Consider the following 11,003-nt stretch of genomic DNA (forward strand, 5'->3'; position numbering starts at 1 on the left):
ACATAGTTTAGCTAATTTTGAGCCTCATCTGATTAGAACATATTTACCACCTGGAACGAAATGATGTGCTGAACATTATGGGTTACAATTACAACAATAATTTAAACTGGGAGCAGAGCTTTGAGTGCAGTAGGATTACTGGTGCAGAGATAAAGCTGTGGAGTGCTGCAATAATTCCACTCCTACTGAATCTCAGTCATTCTCTTCACTCACTCCATTAGAAACATTGGGTTTGGGGGGTATTTTGGCAAAAAAGTAGCACACATGCAATAGACATACAGTCACTGTGGTGTGTGTGAAATAATTTATGTGAGGATGTGCATGTGTTGTTTCACAAATAGTTCCTCCAACTTTGTTACATTTGGTGGGAAAAAAGGTTTTCACAATCCCACAATCTTCACTTTATATTATTTATTGTAATACAGTGGGAAATCGTAATGTGATATGAACCTTTATTACACTGAAAGTTTAGGACAAAAATAAATATTCCATTTTTAAATTATTCTGTCTCAAATATAACCTTTGACAGAACAAGACTGTGCCAAATTAATGTATACATTGTTAGGAATAAATGTTTTTTTTCCATCTCTTATTAACTCCACTTCACTCCACATTATTTTTCTATTTTTATTATAGTTAGTTAGTTAGTTAGTTAGTTAGTTAGTTAGTTATATTTTATTTCTGTGTCATGCCAAACATCTTGGCCCATCCCACATGGGATTACAAGACACCACAAATTCACTTATTCAACAAACATCTTCCCGTTGCATATACAAATCCTTCGAACAAATACATGAATACAAATATATAGACATACACATACATACATGTATATACACGTACACACATACTACACACAAACAACTAGTTCTCATTTACACTCGATAAAGAGCTTTTTTCCTCTTCTCCCAGGCTTTATTTAAATAATTAGCCAATTTATATGTTTCATATGTGAACAGCCATCTCAATCTTTGAGCATCATCCATATTTACCAAATCAATCTCTGCTTTTATCCTACAAAACAAAAAATCACGCTGCTCACGATAAAAAGGACAATAGAAAACAAAATGGAACTCATTTTTACATCATTCAAACAGCCCATAGGACAAATACGTTTTTCCTCTTCTACATTAACATATCGTCCTGTTTCAATAGTCAAAGGCAAAACACCAGATCTCACTTGAGCGCATAAGGATCGTTGCCTTTTTGACAAATTATATACAACATAATTCTCAGTGCCATATTCTGGTTTTATCATTACAAAAATACGCAATTTTGGCTTAGCCCATATATCATCAGCCCACTGCTTTTTGTCTTTAGCAAACACAGATTCTTTAAACAAACCAATATTCAGCTTTTCATTATTAAGAAACAAATCCCCAAAACCATAATTACAAAACAATTTGCATATGTCGTTAGACCAAAGACCAAGAATGTGTTTATCCCAGAGAAATATTTTCCTTGTCAACCTATTTGCGTCCATATCTAATAGACGATTCCATAACTGGGCCATACATATCTTCCAGCGAGCCTCACATGATTCCCATCCCATGTCTCCCACTATCGCCAATGTAGGGGTATACTTATGCACACCCAGAAAATATCTTATAGCACTATTTTGCACTAATTCACAATTAGATATATTCCTAAGTCCTCTAACACCCACAATATAATCAAGTATAGGGCACACACAGGCTTGAAACAATTTAGAATACGTTTGAAAACTTATGTCTTTCAGATTCCTGCTTTTACCAATAATTCCTCCCAAAGCTCTATGTGCTGAATCAGCAAGAACCTTAACACCATTTCTAAAATTCATATTTTCATCAATATAAAAACCTAGATATTTATATGAGTCTACAAAGTTCAGCTTGTGTGACCCAATTTTAAACTCATAAGTGCTGCGAGTAGTTAAAGGTTCTCTAAAGTGAATTATTTCCGTTTTCTTTCTATTGATGAACAATCTCCATTTATTACACCAATCATCAATATAAGAGAGCATGCGCTGCAGATTATCTTCAGATGGAGACAGTAGTACTATATCATCCGCGTACAAAAGGATACTTATCATTTCATTTCCACATCTTATCCCACAATTCAATGCTTTAATTTCCTTTGCCAAATCATTTATATAAATTGCAAATAATGTGGGAGACAAAGCATCGCCCTGTTCTACCCCTGATGATGTTGGAAACCAGTTGGTATGGAGTTCATTCAATCTTACACATGCTATGGGCTTGTGATAAACAGACTTCAGTGCCATATAAAAATTTCCATTTACCCCATACTCCATAATGTTTATTGTTTTAATGTCCCTTTTGCTTTGTAATTTTGTAATGTTCTGTGTTATTATTGCTGTTAAAATGGTCTGTTTCACTATTTCTAATGGATTGTATAATTGTTATATGCTTTTTTTTGCAAATACAATTCACTGCCACTTCAATGAGATATAATATAATAGCTTTTCCATTGCATGTGTACCATGCTGTATGTACACTGGCAGGGTACAGTACCAGCACCTTTTCAGTTTCCACTGGAATACTGAGCAAGTCTTATAAAGTGAGCTGGTAGTAAATGTATTTTGGTGTTCTTCCAGGATGCATCCAGACACAACATACTGGGAATACTAAGTACTAGTGTGAATACAGCAGGCTACACTGATGCATAGGGAATCAAACACAATTGTGGTAAGAAAACAGCAGTATGAGAAAGCTCTGTGAAAGAGCGGTGGTTCTCTCACTCATTCTGCACAGGGATCCCACCCTGTACACTTTTGCCAATGCTGCCCGGTAGAGAAACAGCTGTCATGGGCATATTTGTAAAGAAAATTGAAAAACATTCCAATAAAACGTCAAAAGAAATCAGTTTAAACATATTATTGTATATATATATATATATATATATATATATATATATATATATATATATATATATATATATATATACATATACATACATACATATATTTTCAACACTGCCATTAATGTGTGGAAATAAAGTTGTTTGTACATACACCTGTGGTATTCTGGGTGAATGTTATTTCTGAGTGAAAATATTTCATCTGTGCCACAGTATAATTGATGTTACAGTACTGTACTGCACTTAATAGGTATTTCCACTGCTCCTTTACTTCTACTTCACAATTATAGTGGAAAATATTGTATTTTTTTATATTTTGCTAGTACATTTGCAGATTGATTTTCATACAAAATAATTAAAACATTTGATGGTTTGCTATAGATTTAAACTGACAACATATTAAGTAGTTAAAATGACCTTCTAGTAATTGAGATTTTATATTGCTCTGATTGGATCTGAGCACTAAAATAGGCAGGGTGTGGAGCCAGAAAGGGCGGGGCTGGGCCCATGGTAGACAGGTTATGTGAGGACAATATTTCTTTTCCATATATAAGAATATAATAAGAATCTTTTATGGAATCCCCTCTTCAAACAGAATTCATCTAAGCAACATGTCAGGGAAATAGTCAGGCAAGGTGGGCAGTCAACCATTATCTGATTCTCCACAATGCTGTTTTGTTGTTAGTGGTAGTTACAGATTTGGCTGCTGCTGATGGATGGATTGATGGATTGATGGATTGATTGATTGATGGATGGATGGATGTTGCATGGACTTCTCGGCAACGTCATCACTGCTTGCGCACGCAACCTGGGGGCAGAAAGAAGATGTGTTTCTTTATTTATTTTCTTTTATATTATTCTTTATGTTGGTTGGATTTGTGATTGTGCCTTGTTTGTTTGTATATCTGTATTCTGAAAGAATGAACAATAAAAAATAAAAAAGAAGAGGTGTTTCATGTAGCTAGTAGTAGTAGCATAGTGTAAGTCAAAATGCCAAGGAGTTGTGTGGATAATTGTACAAACAGAGCCAGTGATGGGGGCCTGACGTTTAACCTCCCTAGGGGGAAGCATGCTTTTGCCAAAAACCGGCGGAGGTTATGGCTTCAAGCCATAAGAAGGGCAGATTGGGGTCATATGCAAGAGTCAGGCTCCCATTGTATCAATCAGAAAAGTTGCAGCTTGTTCAGTTGTTCAGTTAAGTGCTACCTACCTGTCAGGACTGTAAGTACTTGTGCTTTCCATGGACTGTCGTTGCTTTAGCCTATTATTTCAGTTGCAACCCTGGCAGTGGAAGCGATGGTGAGAGCAAATAAAAAATATAAATTCAAACCGCTGTGCACATTGGCGACACACGGCTCAAGTAGACGAGAAATAGCCGATATATAATCCCCTCCCATTAAAATCTATAGATTTCATAAATATATCCATCAGTGAATGTTAACGGGGTTGTCTGTCTCTAAATGTTTTAACTTTTGTGAGCGCACCCCTCCCTCTCTCTCTCTCTCTCTCTCTCTCTCTCTCTCTCTCTCTCTCTCTCTCTCTCTCTCTCTCCCTAGCACCGAGCTCCGCTTGATCTTCTAAGAACGGTGACGCCGTTATCAATCGAGTATTGACTGGTCAGTAGGCGGTGCTTTTACACCGTTTGATCTCTGATCTCCAACTTAACCTGCTCCCGACCAGGTTAGGTGTTCAGCATGAGTTACCACGGCGATTGAACCCGATAACAACTGATCCACCTTCGTGGTAAAGAAGTTTAGAAGAAGTTACCTCGTTAACGCCAAATCCTGCTCACCCAGTAATGTTTGTAAACAGGAAACCCGTGTATTAGTTTTTGCTGTTCACATCCACATCATGGATGTATTAAGAGAACGGTTCACAACCTCATCTTGGGTCCAAATCGTGGTCCAATTCAAATGCACAACTGTGCAGTAAATTACTATCGTCTCGTTATACATTGAAGAAAAAGGTTGAGGTCTCACCGAGATTTGAACTCGGATCGCTGGATTCAAAGTCCAGAGTGCTAACCATTACACCATGAGACCTAACGGTACCGTCGGCACTGCTCGTTCAGTTCTTATTCACAATAGGAGCGTCTGGAAAACCATTGACGTTGAAATTGACGCTTTTCACGGGCACATGGCATATTATTTACAGGATAATCAAATAGTTCTCACTTTCAATTCGTGGCGTGGCGTATATATTGCAGTGTTTGTGCTGTGCTCGACAGCTTACGTTGCCTTGCCTCCAGTAGAGGGAGATAGCGTGCCGTTGGAGTGGTGTGCCTTAAACCGCCCTCTGTACTTGTGTGTGTAGTGGATTTCACAGTTTAGTGCGAGAGCTTTTTGGTGTCCTGGTGTAACCTCCCTATTTATGAATTGTTGAATGGTCGCTGTAACAAATTATATGGTATTATTTTATTTTGTATTTTGTTGAAGGTGAAACTGTGAGCTGAGGGGCTCCACTCTCAAGAAGGCTGTTACAACAATATGTTGGAGGCCCCCCTGAATTGACTCTGAGGACCCCCTAGGGGTCCCGGACCCCCTGTTAAAGATCCCTGGTAAAACTGAACCTACTGTGGATGCAAAACTCGCAAAAAAACACAAATGGGTCTCTCTTTGCCAGTGCTTGGTTTGTCCGTTCTAGGCTACAGTAGAAACAAAGGTTTGCACCTTTGTCAGTAGCAGGGCATGGATGTATTATAAGAGCAGTAGCAGGGATGTAAAGCTACCTGCTAACTGGAATAGCTTCATTGAAATGGATGAAAACAAAGCCGACCTAGTTCTATCAAATGAGTTTGAGAAGCATGTGCACACTCATGGTCAGGAATTTGTTAGTGGAAGGTTGGATGAACCTGAAAAGGTGGTATCAGCAGCTGGGCACGATGTTTTTCACCTACAGGCTGCACCTGAAGCTGATACCCGCATACTTCGACATGCAGCTGATGCAACAACCAAAGGTATCAGAGGCTCATCATTCAGTGCCGGGACCATAGGCCCGGGGCACAGATGTGCTGGTGTTACTTTTTTGCGTTTCCACACAAACCGAGCCAAGAAATTTGGATGAAAAAAGGAACAGCCAAGAAGCCATCAAAGTTCATGATATCAAAATGCCAAATGAGATGCTTGATGGTCTGTTGGCACTTCAGGCTATCGCTGGATGTGAGGATGAAGTAACAAGTCCAGCTAGCACCAAGTCCAGCTACTCTATCTTTGCAAAACAGTGTGTATGCAAAATCAAGCAGCAACTCAATCCATGTAGTTTGCTGTGCTGTGTTTACGAAACTAAAAGCCAGTGTTGATACTTTACCACCAACAAGGAATGCCTTGACGTTGAACATCATGAGGGGCCACTATCAAACAAAGATTTAGAAAAACACAAGGTGGATGGCATGCTGGTCCCCTGATCCTGAAGTCTGCCACAATACAGCTTTATGTGGTGGTTGACCTCCTCACTGATGAGATACAGAGACGCAGGAATTGCTGCAGCCTCTCAGGCCTCTGCTCAAGACATATATGAATGTGAAGGCTGTACTTAAAGAAAAGAGGCTTAGGAGCATAAGGAAACACTTTGCCAATGAAGCCCACAGACGAGCCTATCGGAGATGCCATGAAGAGGCTGGAAACTGCATTCTTTAATGTGGTTGTGGACACCACCATTGAGTCATGAAAGGAATGGTTTGAAACACTGGGTGAAGTGAGAGCAAGATTTGGAGTGCTCCTTAAAGGAACACGCCGACTTATTGGGAATTTAGCTTATTCACCGTAACCCCCAGAGTAAGACAAGTCGATACATACCCTTCTCATCTCCGTGCGTTCTGTAGCGCTGTCTGGCCAACTCCAGCATTAGCTTAGCCCAGCACAGATCCTGCAGGTAACTGGTTCCAACTAGCCTACTGCTCCGAATTGTGACAAAAGTGACAAAATAACGCCAACATGTTCCTATTTACATGTTGTGATTTGTCAGAAGTCTGGCGTGTACACAAAACAACGTAACATGAGACACAGCCATCTTCTAACCGTAAACAAACCGGGAACTATATTCTCAGACAGGCTTGCTGCGAGCATATCACTCCGCCCAAGTACTATATTCTTCCGCCTGAGAATATAGTTCCCGGTTTTTTTTACGGTTAGAAGATGGCTGTGTCTCATGTTACGTTGTTTTTTGAACACACTGTGACTCTACAAATCACAACATGTAAATAGGAACATGTTGGCGTTATTTTGTCACTTATTCGGAGCAGTAGGATTACTGGAACCAGTCACCTGCATGTTCTGTGATGGGCTGATGCTGCTGGAGCCGTCAGACAGCATTACAGCACGCACGGAGATGAGAAGGGTATGTATCGACTTGTCTTACTCTGGGGGTTACGGTGAATAAACTAAATTCCCAATAAGTCGGCGTGTTCCTTTAACTTCAAAAAGCTAGACGGTGAGGCATTGTCCAACCAGCGCGACAAGCTCTGCAGCACATTAAGCACTGGAGATGAAGATGATATTGATGGAACCGGCTCTTGCAATTCGAAACTTGCCAAGCCTGCCTTTGGATCCCGTGTCTGCACTGGAGCTTTTCTCTTTCATCCACAAAAAGTAGCTGACAAAACTTTACCCCAGTCTGTGGATTGCCCTGCAAATTGCCTGCTCTCTCCCTGTGACTGTGGCCGCAGCCGAGCGGAGCTCTTCAAAGCTGAAGCTCATTGCGACCTACCTGAGGTTGTCCTACTCACATTTCACTTCTTTGTTAGGCTCACCTCCTCGACTTGGAAATTTGAGATGTGCTACCTGTTCACAATTTTTTTTTTTATACCCTCATTGGATCCTCAGATTGAACCGGAGGTATGTCCCTCCCTCTTAGCTTAAATATGTCAGTAGTTGGGTTGAAGTTTTATACCAGTTTTGAGGTTAGATGAGGTTAAATGTCCAACAGAGCTGTTGCCGGTGAAGTGAATGTTCATTTCACTACTATAAGCCATCTCCAATGTCGTTTTCAAGAATTTGGCAGTACAGTACATCTAACCAGTCACTACTGCAGACCACGTAACCGTAACCTCTCCAACCCAGGACTAGGGGTGCGATATTAAGATCTGATATCGGTCCCAATATTGACAAAATAGCTGGATCGGGGATTGGAAAAATTAACAGATCCACGGGCCGATTCAGTTTTGTTAGTTTTTTTCCCTCTGTCGCACGTGTGTCGCATGCTGGAAGAGTTGAGTGTACAAATAAATAGAAATTCAATACATTACATCTATGTTATTTTGTCTTAGTTCGGAAAGTAATGTTTAGTCTGGTACCTTTAGTCTCTTCCACATGGTGGAAGGAAGGTATAAGGTGAAAGGTATACAGTGTATTATTAATTCAACAACGGTATCGGATCGGTATTGGTATCGAGAGATACACAAAGCTCAGGCATCGGTATCGGGACTGAAAAAGTTGGATCGGTGCATCCCTACCCAGGACCTCCACATCTAGCGCCTTCACTTGCAAGACTATAGCCACCTGGACAGCGGATGCAACAGTTGATTTGCACAACCAAAAACTTTCACCAAAAAACGTCAGAAACTGTCTCAGGGAAGCTCATCTGCATGCTCGTCGTCCTCAGCAGGGTCTTTACATGACTCCATAGTGGGCAAATGATAAATTAAAATAAATAACAAAGTGACGCATGTTTGTCACGGAAGTAAAGGCTGGACTACAATAGAGCAGTTTGGAGCAGTTTGTGAACAGTGTTTTCTCTAGAAGATGGTAAGTCCCTTTGGGGTGGACTTTTTCACTTTGTAAACCTATAACGTGCACAAAAAAGATATATAACGCAATAAAGGAAAGGGAAAATGCCAAAAAGCATAATATGAGAACTTTAATATAAAATAGTTGCGCAGTATAGGTTTAAAGTTTAATATATTCTAAAATAAATTCAGATTACCACAGTCACTGAACTTCTGCATTACAGTCAAACAAGTGTGATTGTTTTGCTGCTCTCTGCTTCTCTCTCTCTCTCTCTCTCTCTCTCTCTCTCTCTCTCTCTCTCTCTCTCTCTCTCTGTCTCTGGCCCATAGCCTACAGCTCCATCCACTGGTAGGTGCTGCGAGGACACGTTAACCTGATGTCCCAGAGCTTAGTCTATACTAACAGCTTAATGCACACACAGACTCAGCTCCCTAACACGTGAGCAGACAACTCCCACTTGACCTGCTGATTGTTTAGCCCCATTAAACACCCGCACATATACACACGCATACAGACCGAGATGATTAGGCATCTGCATACACACAGACGGATACACAAACACGTTTAACCAGCTAAAAACGATGTGTGGTAAATCAATGTGGTGCTGGACTATGGCTGCAGGAATGTGACTGAAATGAATCCAGTACATGTCAGGCTGTCTGATTAAACAGAATGTCATCACTGGTTCAACCTATACCCATATGCTGGAAGTAAACCATACAGAAAGACAATAATACTGTATGGCTATTTGTTTTAAATCCTCCCTATGCTATGTGATTTATAATTTCATACAATTATCCTAAACAATCAATCCTGTATAAGAACATGTCATGAGCAAATCATTTTACCCATGGGATCACAAAAAAAAATCAAATCACTACAATTCTATATTGTGAAAGTGGTCCAGACAGAATATTTAAAAAAAATTAAAAATGAAATGTTTTCTCATAATGGAATTCCAGTTTGCTCTGTTTTCTTGACAGATGGCGTGAAGTGTCCAAGAGGGAAGAAACGTAAGCACAGGTGTAAATATACCACATAGATAGCACACACACAACATGCTGTACAGGCATACTCACACATACTGTAAGCACACACATAAATAGACGAGTCTCTGTTTTCCTCTCCCCCCCGTGTAATCCCAGGCTGTCTAATTTGGGCTAAATCCTATTTTAGAGATAATCTCAATTTTTGCCTAGAGTTGGTCACCATTAAGACCCCAGTGAGATAAAACGGATTGTGTGGTATGCTACAGTACTTGTCTTTTCTTCTTTTATTTTTAAATACATGATTTTGTTAATAGTAGATCCTTATAATATGTATAATCTAGTTTTAATTAGACAAAGTCATTTATCTATGATGCATCTATACTGCTGTGACACTTCAATTTCTCTGTGTGAGATTAACACTAAAACATAACACATTTTCAGGTCCTGTTTTTAAATGTTTTACGCTTCTTTCCACGTTTTGCTTTTTTCTACGTTTTATTTCAATGTTTTTTGCACTTTTTTCCCCCCTATTACCACCAGTATATTCACCACTAGAACTAACTTATTAACACTCGTTTTACACTCATTTTCGGAATTCCTGGTCAATGAACCTCATGTATATGAAATGATCACATTTTTGTGTAAGAAAAAAAGCAGAAATTATAAATGATTTTGACTAAAAGTTAAGATGAATGAAGGTAATGGATAATGACAGATATTTCAAAGGTTAGTCAGGATAATGCTATAAAATTAAATAAAACACCCAGTATTCCATGAAAGGAAAGATTCGATCCTTCATTTCACTTGTGAAGAGCGTTGTATGGAACCATCCATGTTATTTTGGGGCAATTTAGTTGAAAGAAACCCAAATGTCTGATGTAGAAAGTTTGAAAACAACAGGAGGGTTAATAAAGTTGATCTTATTTTATCACTTGCTCGATCAGGTGAAGAAGAAGAAGAAGGCATGCTTTGTGAGGACTTGAACCAGCAAACCTACTGTTCCCAAGCCAGATACACGTCCCCGCGGACTGAGCCCCGAAAGGTAAGGTGGTGGTCAGCCGTTTCCATATTGGCTCAAGGTCACATGCCACAAAGGGTTTCTAAAACCTGACCTTGGAGCAGTCCAAACAAACCACTGGTCAGTGGGTCACTGTGAGTCAGCAGATTTCTCTTTAGTCCAGTTTTAGATTTTGTTGACTTAAATCAATTCAAAGGACAAGTGTAAGATACAAAAAATAGCTCCTCTCCCCCTGAGGAAACCCAAATCAGTTCCAGACCCAGATTATCGTTGTTTTTTTATTATTTCCCCTTCAAAATAACTTTATTGACATGTGTACATCTGACCACTAGATTAATGTAGTTTAGAGGAGATGACACATCCATGTGGTTTTAAAAACTGTAAATAAAAACTCAATTAAAAACAGACCATATT

At 39.5% G+C, this 11,003-nt stretch overlaps 1 non-coding gene across 1 annotated transcript; it reads right to left on the reverse strand.

The window, feature by feature from the left end:
• Positions 1 to 4,829: 4,829 nt before the first annotated feature.
• On the reverse strand, positions 4,830 to 4,901 carry trnaq-uug (transfer RNA glutamine (anticodon UUG)). The gene has a single exon. It is a non-coding gene; the product is annotated as a tRNA-Gln (tRNA).
• Between the last annotated feature and the right edge of the window lie 6,102 nt (positions 4,902 to 11,003).

Source organism: Perca flavescens, chromosome 7, assembly GCF_004354835.1.
Source record: "Perca flavescens isolate YP-PL-M2 chromosome 7, PFLA_1.0, whole genome shotgun sequence".
NCBI lineage: Eukaryota > Metazoa > Chordata > Actinopteri > Perciformes > Percidae > Perca > Perca flavescens.